Raw genomic sequence first — 14,255 nt, 5'->3', positions numbered from 1 at the left:
AAAATATGATTATATGGATGGAGAATGTTAGAATTCCTCTTCCTCTTGAGTCAAACAATTCTGTGGACTCCAACGTCAACTATGTGCAAAATTTGAACAGTCTAATCACTTCCATCTTATGTAACCCACTATATATCCAGAGACTTAGCTTTCCAATAATCATAACAGTCAAAAAGTAAAAACAAAGAAGACCACAGGTCTAGAAGAGTATAAACATGAACTAAAAATGACAATCATATCCCAAAATTACCATTTCATTCCTATAAATTATTGTTTCATGTATCAAATGACACATATCAGAAAAAATACGATATCTGTCTTTTTTAGACTGCCTTATTTCACTAAACATAATTGTTTCCACTTGCATCCATTTTGTTGCAGTCGACAGAATTTGGTCGTTTTTTTATGACTGAGTAGCATTCCATAGTGTATATATACCACATTTTCTTTAGCCAGTAATCAGTTGATGAATATCTGGCTTGATTCTATAGCTTAGCTATTGTAAATTGAGCTGCAAAAAACATGAGTGTACAAATAACTCTTCCATATATTCATTTTATTTCCTTTGAGTGAATTCTCAGTAGTGGAATGGCAGGGTCATATGGTAGATGTGTTTTCAGATCTCTGATGAGTTTCCCTCCTGTCTTCCATAATGGTGATACTAATTTATAACTCCATCAACAGTGCATTAGGGTACCTTTTTCCCTAAATCCTTTCCAGCTTTTATTGTTTTTTTGATTTCTGTATGATAGCTATTGTATCTAGGTATTGTAACTGGGTAAGGTAAAATATCATTGTGGTTTTTATTTGCACTTTCCTGATGGCTAGTGATGTTGAGCAATTTTCCCTGTGTTTGTTGTCCATTTGTATTTCATTTTTCAAAAAATGCCTACTCATGCCCTTTGCCCATTTGTTAACTTGATTGTTTGTCATGTTGTTAAGACCAGCACTGTGGAATTGTAGAATATTATAATATGTGCCTGCCACATCAGAAGCCAATATGGGCACAGGTTCATGTCTTGGCTACTCTGCTTCTGATCCAGCTCTGTGCTGATGGCCTGGGAAAGCAGTGAAAGATGACCCAAGTTCTTGGGCCCCTGCTCCCATGTGGGAGACACAGAAGCATCTCTTCTAGTAATTTGAGGATTTAAGCTCATAGATTTAGTTCCTTGATCCATTTTGAGTTGATTTTTATGTAAGATGTAAGGAAGGGTTCTCATTTCATCCTTCTGCACAGGGAGAACCAATTTCCCTGGCACCATTTGTTGAAGAGACTGTCCTATCTCCAAGGATTGATTTCAGCTCATTTGTCAAAGATTAGTTAGTTGCAGATATTTGGGCTAATTTCTGGGGTTTCTATTCTTCTCCATTGGTCTATGTGTCAATTTTTGTGCCAGTAGCAGGCTGTTTTATTTATAACTGCCCCATAGTATGTCTTGAAGTCTGGTATTGTGATACCCCCAGATTTGTTTTTGTTCTTTAATATTGCTTTTGCTATTTATTCTGACTCTCTTGTATTTCAATATGAATTTTAGTATCATTTTTTCTAGCACTGAGAAGAATGTTGTTGGTATTTTAATTATGATCACATTGAATCTGTAAATAGTTTTCAGTAGTATGGACATTTTGATTAAATTTTTCATCCTTAAGGTTTCATTCTTTTTTTTCTTTTTTTTTCTTTTTTTTTTTTTTTTTTTGACAGGCAGAGTGGACAATGAGAGAGACAGAGAGAAAGGTCTTCCTTTACCATTGGTTCACCCTCCAATGGCCACTATGGCCAGCATGCTGCGGACGGCATACCGCGTTGATCCAAAGCCAGGAGCCTGGTGCTTCTCCTGGTCTCCCATGTGGGCACAGGGCCCAAGCACTTGGGCCATCCTCCACTGCACTCCCGGGCCACAGCAGAGAGCTGGACAGGAAGAGGAGCAACTGGGACAGAATCCGGCGCCCTAACCGGGATGAGAACCCGGTGTGCCGGCAACTGCAGGCAGAGGATTTACCTATTGAGTCATGGCACTGGCCAAGGTTTCATTCTTAAGAATCATGTGTAAGGCAAGATGATTGTTGACAAATTATTTCAATTTGTTTTGGAAGGTATTTATTTCACCATCATTTATAAATGATAACTTTCTGGGTACAACATTCGAGGTTGACTATTTATTTTAAGACTTGATATATGTGTCTCCATTCTTTCCTAGCCTGTAATATTTCTTATGAGAAATCATCTGTTAGTCTAATTGATGATCCTCTGAAGATTATATGGTGTTTATGTATTTGATATACAGAGAGAAAGAGAGAGAGAGAGAGAGAGAGAGAGAGAGAGAGAGAATCTTCTATCTGCTGCTTCACTCCCAAATTGCCACAATAGCCAAAGCTGGTCTGAGAGGAAGGCAGGAACCAGGAACTGTATCTGAGTCTCCCACATGGGTGTTAGGGGCCTACATAGTTTGACCATCTTCTGCTGCTTTTGTAGTTGCATTTGTGGGAAACTTGATCCAAAGCAGAGCAGATGGGACTAAAATTGATCCTCCAATATGGGATGCTGGTTTTGCAAGCATTGGTTCAACTTGCTGTTCCATCCACGATGTGTACCCTTATTCTTTTTTGTTTCATTGTTTGCTTTAGCTCCCACATACGAAGAAGAACATGCCATATTTATTTTTCTGTGTCTGGGTAATTTCACAACATAGTAGATATTATTAATTTGTAACAATGAAATTCTGCAATTTGTGACAAAACCAATGGAATTGGAAGATATTATGTTAAATAATCTGAGTGCTGAAAGACAAATAGTGCATATTCTCTCTCACTTGTGAAGCTGAGAGCTGATGTGAAAGCAGAATAGTAATCTTTAGAAAATAGGAAGAGGTAAAGGCAAGTGACAAAAACTTAAATAGTTTTCTTTAAAGATTTTTTACTTGAAATTTAGAGTTATATGGAGAGAGAGAGGGAAAGGCAGAGAGGGAGAGAGAAGAGAGAAAGAGAGAGAGAGAGTTAGTTCATCCATCTGTTGGTTCACTCCCCAGATGGCTGTAGTGGCTAGGGCTTTGTCAGAAACCAGTAGCTTCATCCCAATTGAGTGTAAGAGGCCCAAATACCTGGGCCATACTCTGCTGCTTTTCCCAGATCATTAGCAAAGAGCTGGATCAGAAATGGAACAGCTGGAACATGAGTCTGTGCCCACATGTGCTGCCAGTTTCACAGTTTTAAATCTCCAAACATGAAGAAATGTTAAGGAAATGGAAATGCTAGTCAGGTTGGCTCTGGATCCACATTTTCCCTCCTGGGAATTAAAGGTGGATTCTCATGTCCAGAGAGGCCTGAAGAAACCCAAAGACAAAAGATAAGACTTTCGATTCCTTTGCACCAATGACCCCCCTCTCCCCAACACACACACACACACACACCACCACCACCACCACCACCCATTGACCTAAATATGCCAGGACCAAGACTCATGTGGCTTTGTGGCTTTAGCTCTGATCGGGGTCCCAAGAGTAAGTGGGAAAAGAATGATTAGCATGCAGAGGGAGTTTCCATGGCCACTGGATCCACACAGCCTTTGCCAGGAGCACTGCTGGCCAGGAAGGTGATTGACTCGGATGACTCATAATTACCTCCACCTGGATGGGATGCTCATTTCTGCACCTCACTAACATAGGCATTTTCTGATAAGGTACCATCTAAATGACTTAGGGCCTCTACCTTGCTATCTGGGCAGTTTATCCCCTATCCTCATGTATCTGCCCTATTCCATCTCCAGAATGGAAAATTGAGGTAAGCGAGAACGTCTATTCCAAGAGTATCCTGACATTCATCACATTTTGTTGATATCCCTTCCCAAGGCTAGGAGACAGCTTGAGAGAGACACAAGATCACACTGGGACCTAAGGATCTAGAAAACTGTTTCAGCAACAGGCCTTAGTGTAACAGCCCTGCCTTCCTTCGATGGCCTGGAGCCTAATTTGGGGTGGAGGATTTCTGTGCTTCCACAGGATTCACTTACTCCAGACCTGGGTTTAGAGCCCAGGTCAGAAGCAAGTACAAGGCTGATGTTTCTTTGCTATGGTTCTAGTATGATCATAGGATATTTTTCTGAACTCATGAATCAGATGACTCTATCAGATGATTCCATCCAGTTTTCCATCAGAAAACTGCTTGAACTAATAAATAAGGCAATGAAGTTGTAGGATAAAAAAATCAACATACAAAAATCAATAGTGTATTGGGTCAGGAGTTTGGCATAGTGGTTAAGACCTAACCAGGGATGCCCCTATCCCATAATGGAATGTCTGGGTTCATGTCTTGGCTGTGCTCCTGATTCTAATTTCCTGGTTATGGATTATCTGGGAGAAAGCAGGTTATGGCTCAAGTAGTTGGGTTCCACAACCCAGATGGGTTACCTGGCAGGGACTCAGCCTATCTCAGCTAGCACTGCTATGGGTATTTCAAGGATGAATCAAAGGGTAGATTTCTCTCTCTTTCTCTGTGCTTCTGAAATGTTTTATAAAAGAAGTATATCTAGAAATTAATAATCAACTATCCAAAAATGACATAAAAATCTTATTTACAGTAGCATAAAGACAAATAGTAAAATAGGAATAATTTTAAAGAATTGAAAATTTGTACCCTGCAAACCAAAATACTGATCAAAGTCAAAAAACACATAAATAAATGGAAAGATAGCCAGTGTTGATATTTTTAGCTGTGGCTGTCTTTGCTAAGATGCAATCTTAGGCAAGATGCATACCTTTTGAAGTTTTATTACTTGTTCATTTGAACAATAGAGATAATAGTAACCATACCACTAATTTCTCTAGAGAGGATTGAATGAAACTCTTTGAAAATTCTAAGAATGAGAAATTTATGAGAGCTTTACATAATGTTCATGAGTATAGTCCATTGTTAAAGACCTTTTTGACAATTAATTCTGCTGAAAAATATCCCTATAAATTCAAAAAGGCTCTGTGGGTTAAGTCACCACCTGCTATCCTGTTTGGGTTCTGGCTGTTCCACATCCATCCAGCTCCCTGCTAAGTCTCTTGGGAAAGTAGAGGAAGATGGCCTAAAGACTTGGGCCCTTGTGCCCATGTGGGAGACCTGGCTGAGGTTCCTGGCTTTTGGCTTTGGCCTGACTCAGCCTTGGCTGTTGCAGCCATTTAAGGAGTGAATCATCAGATGGAAGATATCTGGGAAGGGAAGGGAAGGGAAGGGAAGGGAAGGGAAGGGAAGGGAAGGGAGGAGAAAGGGGAGGGGAGGGAGAAAAGAAAACTTTATTATGGCACAACAGATTTTTAAATCTATGAATGTTTAACCTAATTTGTAATTTTTGTGAAATTTTTAATACCTCTCCTATTTGATCTATTAATGTATCAAAAATATGGTCTGGTATTGAATAGTAAATGAAATTCTGACATAAACATAACATAGTATATGGCACATTTTTTACTGAAACTTTCCATTGGCATCATTGATCAAAATATTGATTTAATTTTAAGTGAATGATCATTATGTACAAGTTTCTGTTGTGTTGTTACATTATATCCATGTTTGAATTCTTGAGTTTTACACTATATGTCCTTTTCTTTAATATTACTGACATATATTTTTGTGATTCTAAAAGATGCAGAGAATTTCATCAAAATAATGTGAAAGGTAGAAATAGCAGAGGAAAAATAGGATCACAAAACGCAAAAATTTATTTATCCTCATATAAAGAGCACATATTGTAATATTTTCTTGTTACATTTGACTTTTTAAAAAATCTGTGCTCTATTCTCAGAGAGAATATTTTCAAAAGTACTATTGCCTCTTAAGAAAGAGAATTACAAAAAGAAAATTTCAATGTGTGACTGTGTCTTTCCTGGGATTAGGATATCATCATGTTTCTGCCACAATAGTAAGACTATTTCTAATTTCCGAACTCTTGCTTTAAATTCACAATGGTATATTATCCCGTTGAAGGTTGTTATTGATTATAAAAATACTGATAATAGTCTCTTCATAGTGTTTTCACTTCAATAAAATAGAGTTTGCTCTCAAGAAAATGTTTTGAATTAATTCATATTAAAAATCTTTGAAATCATAGACATATTTACATGCCAGTTTTTCTTTTGGGATGTACAGAAATGCTAGAAAATACTAAATCAAACATATATTATCTATCTATTTTATAATTAAATGGATGAGTCATTAAATTGATAAATTTATCCCCGTTAATACCTGACAATTTTCATATTGAAATAACTTAATTTTTTTCTGATGGAAATCTAAATCTTGTCATGTTGTTAACAGTTCCATCCTAGTAATATTCACTTTAAAGACAGTTTTATACTTAATGAATTTTTAAAATTCAGAAATGATTACACATGAAATATAATTCACTGGCATGTAAATAAGAGGCATAAGAAATTTAAATTGTATATTACTTCAAAATGGGAGCTCTGTACAATTAACATGTGATTATTATGGAAAAAGTCAGTATTTTACTAACATCTCATGCCCTAATGTCATACATGACTCATACCTTAAAGAAAATATTTTGATTACTTTAGATGACAAAAATATTGAGTAAATGGAGTTCTCACACATTTGTTATTTAATTGGATTATGCACTTCATTATTAATTAATTAATTGATATAACTAACATGATTGACAACATACTGTGATTAAAGAAAAAAGAAAATATCACAAACTCAATACTCCTCAAATACCACAGTTCAGTTAAGTGAAAAAAGGATTCTTAGGGAATAAATTAACAATGTAAACCTGATCAACAAATATAAATATATAGAAGGATAAAAATATCCTTCCCAAATTGAAGAATAACAATAAAGTACTCGCTGAAGCACACTGTTATAAAACACTGTTTTATAATGAAACAATGAAAATTACATTACACATATACCTAGGTGTTTTGTAATAGAGGTGCTCTGTATTATAATTTCTTCCAAGATCTAGACCATTAATGAAATAATATCTCTGGAAATACATACTTACTTACACAAATGCCACTTTTTGCCTCTTTAATTTTGTGTCACTACTTTGAACTTTCTCTGCTATCTAGAATCCAGAGTTTCCTTTTGACTTTCTTCGCTGTTAAATTAAGCACACAGGATCAATAGCATATGAAAGAATAAGAGTTAGCTTAGTTTAAAAAAATGCTGACTTCATTTTGCATTAAATTTTATGTTTTATTTGAGTGTTTGAGTATTTAGTCTTATATAATGAAATATTTTATTTATCAACCTATAAATTTTGGTATAAACATAGGTATATATAATTTCAAAATTCTTATAGGAAATATGTGAATAGCAAAAAAAGTAGTGAAAGGAAAGGCCACCGCAAAACACACCAAATACCAGAGTTAAGGAAAAAGGTTTATTGTCGAGTGGGCAAAACCCAACAGGCTGCCTCCCTCTGCACAGAGAGAACAGCAGTCGGTCATGGGAGAATAGGTCTTATATAGCTTTGCAGAGGTAAGAAAGTGGGAGCAGCAAATCCTGTTAGGGTGGGGGTGGAGCTGACACTTGTGATTGGGCTATTGGGTCACCCGATTTCTAGTAAGCCAGACCAGGCTTAGGAAGATGACACCATTTTGCTAACATTCCCCCCTTTTGTTTTTTATAACTTGGTTAATGCTACACTTAGGATAATTGGTTGCTATTCTCACCCTGTCTTTTATACTACAGTGTCTGTTTAAGTGTTTACAGGAGTTGATAATGGAACAAACCAAGGCCTTCACCAGCCAAGCTGTCAACCAAATGCTGCTTCAGACATATACTCGGTTCTCCACTCATGAGACAGTGGCTTGAGACATCGCCCCACGCCAGCAGAGAGTACCTTGTTACCCCATGTCAGCAGCAAGTAGCTCTAAAGACAGATCATCGTCCCTCTACCCATCCTGGACTTTTGGGGCTAATGTAATCCCATACAACTCCTGCTTTATAAAAACAAAAGGGGGGGGGGAATGTTAATATAATGGTGCAGTCTTATCTATGGTACAATCTATGCCCTGGACACTATCCTAAGTTCTAGACCCTGCCTCCTTGGCTGTAAACCAGGTGACCCCATGGCCCAACCACCAGTGTCAGCTGCACCCCCACCCTAATAGGATTTGATGCTGCTACTTCCCTGCCCACCCCCAGGGCAGAAGTTTAATAGGACCTGTTCCTGAACACGTGGCTCTCTCCATCTCTCTCTGTCTCTTGATTTCTTTCTCTCTCTCTCTCTCTCGTGATCTTTTTCTTAAGCTCTCCTTCTCCCTCTTTTCCTTCTTCACCCCTTTCCTCTGGTCTGTCAGGTTTCCCCACCAATAAACCTTTCTCTTACTCTGGTGTTTGGTGTGTTTTGTGGTGGCCTTACAAGTAGGACTCCTACAATTAAATACTATTCTTGTTCATGGTTATGTGTTTCCTATCCTACAATTGGATTACACTCTCCTTTTATTGCCATACACTTTTCTTTCTTTTTTTAAAAAATATTTATTTATTTATTTATTTGAAAGAGCTACAGGGAGAGCAAGAGAGACAGACAAACACAGAGAGATCTTCCATCCACTGATTTGTTCCTCAGATGGTCACAATGGCCAGGGCTTGCCTAGGTAGAAACGGGGAGCCAGGAGCTTCTTTTGGGTCTCACATATTGGTGAAAGGTACCCAAACATTGAGGTATTTTCTAATGCTCTTTCCAGGGCCTTAGCAGGGAGTTGGATCAGAAGTGGGCTTCTCAGGCGGTAGCTTCACCCACTATTCCACAATGACAGCCCCTGTCATACTTTTTTTTTTTTTTGACAGGTAGAGTTATAGACAGTGAGAGAGAGAGAGACAGGGAGAAAGGTCTTCCTTCTGTTGGGTCACTTCCCAAATGGCCGCCACAGCCGGTGCCACGCTGATCTGAAACCAGGAGCCAGGCACCTCTTCCTGGTCTCCCATGCAGGAGCAGAGGCCCAAGGACTCAGGCCATCCTCCACTGCCCTCCTGGGCCACAGCAGAGAGCTGGATACTGGTGCCACAGGCGGAGGATTAACCAAGTGAGCCATGGTTCCGGCCCCCTGTCGTACACTTTTCTATACTTCCCTCCACCTTTAGAAGTTCTGGCTTTTGACTTACTTTTTATTTAAGGTTTATTTATTTCAAAGTTAGAATTATGGAGAGAAAGAGAGAGAAACAGAGCCAAGCATTTGGGCTGTCTTCCACTGCTTCCTCAGGCACATTGGCAGGGAGCTGGATTAGATATGGAGCAGCTGGGACTTGATATGGGATGCCAGGCTTACAGGCAGAGGCTTAACCTGCTACACCAGGATGGTGGCCCCTTCCCTTAGATTATTTTGATGTGATTTTCCTAGTGAGATGAAGATTCACAATGACTGCATGTATGAACTAGTCCCTCATACTCCTGCTGTGCTGGGGTGTAGTGGGCTAATCCTATGCCTGCAACACATGCATCCCATATTGACACCAGTTCCTGTCCTAGCTACTCCTCTTCTATTACCCCTTTCTGGTATGGCCTGGGAAAACAGTAGAAGACAGCCTAAATGCTCAGGTCCCTGCACCCATATGGGAGACTCTGAGGAAGCTCCTGGATCCTGACATCGGATGAGCCCAGTTCTGGCCATTGTGGCCATTTGGAAATTGAACTGGCGGAATCTCTTTTTCTCCCTCTGTCTGTAACTCTATCTGTCAAATAAACAAAATCTTTAAAAGAAGGGAATGTTTTCTCCATCTGTATTAGAATGAGAAGATATGGTAGGAAGCAGAGCAGTACTTAACCAGTAGCAGGGCTGGCGCTGTGGTGTAGCAGGTAAAGCTGTCGCCTTCAGTTCTGCATCTCATATGGGCGCTGGTTCGAGTCCTGGGTGTTCCACTTCTGATCAAGCTCTCTGCTATGGCCTGGGAAAACAGTGGAAGATGGCTCAAGTCCTTGGGCTCCTGCACCCATGTGGGAGACCTGGAACAGGTGCCTGGCTCCTAGCTTCCGATTGGCCCAGCTCTGGCTGCTGTGGCCGCCTGGGGAGTGAACCAGTGGATGAAAGACCTCTCTCTCCCTCTTTCCCTCTCTCTTTCTCTCCCTCTCTCTCTCTCTCCCTCTCTCTCTCTCTCTCTGCCTTTGCCTCTGACTATCTGTAACTCTGCCTTTCAAATAAATAAATAAATATTTTTTTTTTATTTGACAGGTAGAGATATAGACAGTGAGAGAGAGAGAGAGAGAGAGAGAGAGAGAAGAGAAAGGTCTTCCTTCCACTGGTTCACTCCCCAAATGGTTGCTATGGCCAGTGCTGCACTGATCTGAAGCCAGGAGCCAGGTGCTTCTTCCTGGTCTTCCATGCGGGTGCAGGGCCCAAGCACTTGGGCCATCCTCCACTGCCCTCCTGGGCCACAGCAAGGAGCTGGACTGGAAGAGGAGCAACTGGGACTAGAACTGGCTCCCATATGGAATGCTTGTGCTAAAGGCGGAGGATTAACCAAATGAGCCCTAAGATTTATTGCCGGCCCTAAATCTTTAAAAAATAGTTAACCAGTAGCTTGTATCTAATATAAGCAAGCAATATTTACTATTACAAACAACTGGGATTTTAGAAGTCATTTACTACACAGAACAACTAAGTCAAGGCAGTGTATTCCTATGATCACAAGATCATTGCCATTTTCTCTGCATGTTTCTGCTCCCATTTGGCCCTACTAACTTTCTTGGGAAATAGATCTTCTAGTAGTGGGTAACACCGCCTCTTCCAGACACCATGTACTCCTTTCATAACCTGCCATATCCCATTGGGTAACCACATTGTTTCTTCAGTTTTCTCATTTCCTACTAAGCATGGAAAATGCACTGCTTTCAGTTTCACTGGGCTCAATCTTATTGAACTGGCAGTAGCATCATTTGTAGTAAGTTTCATCATGTCACTCAATACCAAAATCTCCTCAAGTGAACCTCCAATAAAACAGTTTGATTTTGACTCCACAGGCTAAATGATCTAGGAACATTTCAGTGTACCAAAACTGTGTCAATTGGTCTTGCTGAGCCAGAGACACATGTCTTCACTCATTGTTCACATTTAGCAATTTAATCATATGTGTTTTCTTTACTACTCCTACTCTAGATGAAACATAATATGTCTGAGTGCTGTACGTCATTCTGTGCTCAGAACTTCCCCAAACCATTGGAAGTAAAGGGTCCCCTAATTGACCCAACTCTGTCATCTTTTATAGCACTTAATAATTAATAACAATTATTATTTTCTAAATGCTTATTAGCATTTTAGTGCAACGTTTCAAAACCTTGTTTCTTATAAGTTGTATGTAATTCCTTTATTTGTGTGACAGAGAAAAAGTGAGACAAACAGATGGAGAGAGTGTTCCCATCCATTGTCTCACTCCTACATGCCTGCAATGAAACTGAAAGTAGGGAACCCAATCCTGGCTCCTCATAGTGCCAGGGGCCCAATTGCGTGTGTTATCACTATTGCCAAACAGAGTCTGTGTAAGCAGGGAAGTAGAATCATGAGTCGGAGTTGAGAATCTTCCCTCAGGCTCTCCAGTGTGGGGCTTGGGAATCTTATCAACGAGTTAAAGGATTGTCTTAACATCTAATTTTCATCAAACAAGTTTTTACATACAAAAATGATTTATAGGAAAAATTATGAAATCATTATCATTTTCTTTCTCATGAGTAATATTTTATGTTTTAAAAACAGAATATATTTCATTGCTTCTTGGCCTTTTGGCTAAGATCAAGTGTAGTAGAAACAGAATATATTTTTAAAAGGGACTAATATTTCATATGAACTGACGTCATTGTACCAGACCTAAAAGAACTCTAAGGAGAATCACAAGATACTCAGAATTAGACCTGATTATAGTCAATTTTATCTCTATAATACCTAACACATAATGTTCCAACCTGAGTATAAAATGTTTTATACTTCATAGAAAGCTCTAATTTCTTTCCTTTTGCATAGAAGTAAATAAGAACTCTAATACACATGCACAAAATTTGTAATATATTCAATCAGTCTCTGACATTTCAATTATGATATCTTAAATTGTGCTACATGTTTATTGAGGTTAATTGCAAATTTGGACTTATAACATTTATAAAAAGAAAGGAAATTTGGTTATCACATATAAATATGATCACTTTTATTCTGTTTTATAATAAAAATTAAAGCTTTTAGAAAGTATAAAGGCTTTTATAAAGATTAAACTTTAAAATTTAACTGCCTTCATTATATAAAATAAGTTGATGATATTTGTTTTATCTCAAATTTATTGAGTAAACTTATAGAGATATATACTTTTTTAATGAAGAAAAAAACTTAAAAATAACTGTGTAGTACTAAAGATTACTTTCACCCTCCCCAAAATGGACATTTGAACTCATATTTTTGGGTTCTGGATAGGTCCAGAAAAAATAGATTAAAAAATAGAACAATAAATATTTATGATTTACTATACATTTATCATAAGTACCACCAAAGCTTTCCAAAATTTTAGATTATGTTTTAAAAATATACTGTATACACTAATACCAAAAAACATTTTTATAAACAAATGACAGTACATGGAAATTGATTATATATTATCCATTATTATTAACTTAAGACATTATGAAATCTTACTTAATAACCTCTTTCTTTAATATTCAGTACCTAATTTCCATTTCCAATATTATAAAACCAACTTCATTGCAAGATGTTTTTAAAGATTTATTTATTTATTTGAAAGTCAGAGTTACACAGAGAGAAAAGGAGAGGCAGAGAGAAAGGTCTTCCACGCACTGGTTCACTCTCCAATTGGCCGCAACAGCTGAAGCTGCGCCAATCTGAAGCCAGGAGCCAGGAGCTTCTTCTGGGTCTCCCACACAGGTTCAGTTGCCCAAGGACTTGGTCCACCCTCCACTGCTTTCTCAGGCCATAACAGAGAGCTGGATCGAAAGTGGAGAAGCCAGGACTAGAACAGGCGCCCAAATGGGATGCTGGTACTGCAGGTGGCGGTTTTCTGTACTATGCCACAGTGCCAGCCCTGTAAGATATTTTACAAGTATTAATAGTTATTTTTAAATATGTGGAGTATATTATAGTTCAATTTTTTGTTTAAATAAATACTTTAAAATTGTAAGATTTGGAATACGCTTCTCCTTTCCATTCATTTTAAGTCTTTATATAATGTATAATAATTTTGATGTTTAACTTTTATAATCTTATAGTTTATATTTTAATAACATAAATATTAGCTAAAAGACTGAAAATGTAAACCATTTTTTATTTCTTATCACAAATCTTAATTTTGCTAAGGAAATACAAGTGATTAACTAGCAAACAGACTTCCTATATGAAGCCTTTTTTATTATAGTGTCTTTGGCTTTTAGTTACTATTAAAGATGAATAAAGTTGCGTATCTTACTCCTCATGGTTGAATGTGTTTTGCAGTCACCTTAGCATTATATTGGGTAACAACACAGATGTTACTGACACACAAACTTGAATTTTAATCCTGACTCTACCAATTACTTGCTAGGATACCTGGGGTATATTGCTTAATTTTTATAAGCCTTGCGGTCCTCATTAGTAAAGAAGTGATGATCATATCTAACTCAACATACTGTGAGGATTAAATAAAAACGGTATGTAGAAGAGATTAGCACCACAAGCAGAAGCAAATGGTAGCTGTTCTATTGAAATAATTATTATTACAGCCACCAGAGAAGTCGCAAGTTGTCCAAAACAGTTCTGGAGCTAGAAATGATTACCTCTCCCAAGACTTAGCCTTCGTTAAGGGAAATGCAAGAAAGATGATTTGGTTTTGTTATATTAAATCTGCCATGACTTCTTCTACTACTTGCTACTGTGTGGTGATTTCTGCAGTAGTCACTTGAGAAATGAATTTGTCTCCACGTAGACCCCAGAAGAGTGAGAGAAAAATGTGATTTGACTGAAGAAGAGTTAATGAGGTAATTATTGCTGTGATGTGTTTTAATATTTTCAAAACTAACATTATGAATAGCAATAATGTTTTAGTATGACAATTTATATTATAGCATGAAGCTTTCAATATAAAGATAAATAATATATGTTTAAAATGAAACCTTCAAATTCCCTTTAATTTGTATTGTTGTAAGGGTTTTTATGAATATTGTTCTGGAATATTCAGCTGTTAAAATAGCCATAGTCAAACATATCACATCTTTCCCATGAAAACTTTTTCCTGAAATTCCTACTGCTCTTTTTTAGAATGCTCCTATTAATGTAAACTATCTG

The 14,255-nt window shown here is 37.8% G+C and overlaps 1 pseudogene; it reads left to right on the top strand.

The window, feature by feature from the left end:
* The first annotated feature begins 11,703 nt into the window (after nt 1-11,703).
* Nucleotides 11,704-11,776, top strand: LOC127483012 (U2 spliceosomal RNA; annotated as a pseudogene).
* The last annotated feature ends 2,479 nt before the right edge of the window (nt 11,777-14,255 follow it).

The sequence above is a fragment of the Oryctolagus cuniculus genome, chromosome 4 (assembly GCF_964237555.1).
Source record: "Oryctolagus cuniculus chromosome 4, mOryCun1.1, whole genome shotgun sequence".
Classification (NCBI taxonomy): domain Eukaryota; kingdom Metazoa; phylum Chordata; class Mammalia; order Lagomorpha; family Leporidae; genus Oryctolagus; species Oryctolagus cuniculus.
This window is presented reverse-complemented; position numbering and strand designations above follow the sequence as displayed.